Raw genomic sequence first — 1,884 nt, forward strand, 5'->3', positions numbered from 1 at the left:
CCCATTCCCTAACAGATCGCCCTGAGCCCTACTGCCCTCAGCCCATGGAGAACACCAGCACAGCAGCACGGCCTCGTGGGGGACAACTTCCTCAGCCTGTTCCTGACCTCAGCTTTGGAAGAAGAGCCCAACCTCCAGACACCGGCACTGAGGAAATCCCCTTGTATTACAGAGATGTGACATAGGAGGCCAGCTGTGCCATTGGGCAAGACACATGTGCAAAGACCTTTTTGTCAGCCAGACTGGGTTCATGCCTCTGGAGAAGTGGAGTGCATGCAGACATTCCTGGAGAAACAGAATTATCATAGATAAAATGCCCAAAGCACAGGAGATTCCCCAGATACACTGGAGATCACTTGTGAAGAGACCTGGGATGCTTATTGCTGCTGAAAGACTACGGATTGAATGAGCTTCTTCAGTGCGTCTTTGAGCTCCTGGTTCCTCATGCTGTAGATGAGGGGGTTCACTGCAGGAGGCACCACTGAGTAGAAAATAGCCACCACCAGATCCAGGGATGGGGAGGAGATGGAGGGGGGCTTCAGGTAGGCAAAGATGCCAGTGCTGATAAACAGGGAGACTACGGCCAGGTGAGGGAGGCACGTGGAAAAGGCTTTGTGGCGCCCCTGCTCGGAGGGGATCCTCAGCACGGCCCTGAAGATCTGCACATAGGACAGCACGATGAAAACAAAACACACAAAGGCCACAAAGACACTAACCACAAGAAGCCCAGCCTCCCTGAGGTAGGAATGTGAGCAGGAGAGCTTGAGGATGTGGGGGATTTCACAGAAGAACTGGTCCACAGCATTGCCTTGGCAGAGGGGGAGTGAAAATGTATTGGCAGTGTGCAGGAGAGAATTGAAAAAAGCACTGCCCCAGGCAGCTGCTGCCATGTGGACACAAGCTCTGCTGCCCAGGAGGGTCCCATAGTGCAGGGGTTTGCAGATACCACGTAGCGGTCATAGGCCATGATGGTGAGAATATAATACTCTGCTCCTACCAAGAAGGCAAACAGAAAGACCTGGGCAGCACATCCTGCGTAGCAGATGTCCCTGGTGTTCCAGAGGGAATTGGTCATGGCTTTGGGGAGAGTGGTGGAGATGGAGCCCAGGTCAAGTAAAGAAAGGTTGAGGAGGAAGAAGTACATGGGGGTGTGGAGGCGGTGGTTGCAGGCTACAGTGGTGATGATGAGGCCATTGCCCAGGAGGGCAGCCAGGTAGATGGCCAGGAAGAGCCAGAAGTGCAAGAGCTGCAGCTCCCGTGTGTCTGCAAATGCCAGGAGGAGGAAGTAGGTGATGGAGCTGTTATTGGACATCTGCTGTCTCTGCACATGGGGATCTGTTCATGGAGGTAGAAGAAGGGAGAAGTTAGGGCAGACTGCTTTCAGAAAAATCTACTGACTTTCTTATAGAAACCCCTCGAACTGCTTTTCACTTTTCAGAAAGAGCTTTGGTGAGCTCTGGTTAGTGGTGGCTGAGGGTGCCCCAGGGAGCAGCGGGCTCTGCTGGGGGCTCTGCAGGACTCAGTCCTGCCATACAGCAACAGGTAAATAGGAACTCGGGGTGATCTCAGATTAAATCTACTTGTGATATCAAAGAGATTTTCAGCATTGTGGCTCCCAATTCACCTGACTGCAGAGCAGAGCTGTGGGGAGTTTGGGTTGTGCCTTCTGTTCTAGTTGCCCCAGCACAGCTGAGGAGTGGTTTGAATGCAGCAATGCCTGGCATTTCTGCTGCACTGCAAGGGAAACCTTGTGGGTGCTGAGATTGGGCACAGGGACTGTCCCTTAGTGCAGAGTGAGGACAGCCGCTCTGTCCCTCAGCCCTGCTCTCAGCTGCCCATGTCTCTGCTGCCTGGAGCTCTTCTTGGCCACGATCCCTTTCTCTG

The 1,884-nt window shown here is 53.4% G+C and overlaps 1 pseudogene across 1 annotated transcript; it reads right to left on the reverse strand.

The window, feature by feature from the left end:
* Positions 1-377: 377 nt before the first annotated feature.
* Positions 378-1,312, reverse strand: LOC309603869 (olfactory receptor 14J1-like; annotated as a pseudogene). Its single transcript has one exon. The product of its transcript is annotated as an olfactory receptor 14J1-like (transcript).
* Between the last annotated feature and the right edge of the window lie 572 nt (positions 1,313-1,884).

Source organism: Platalea leucorodia, assembly GCF_965183815.1.
Source record: "Platalea leucorodia genome assembly, contig: HAP1_HAP1_SCAFFOLD_225, whole genome shotgun sequence".
Lineage (NCBI taxonomy): Eukaryota > Metazoa > Chordata > Aves > Pelecaniformes > Threskiornithidae > Platalea > Platalea leucorodia.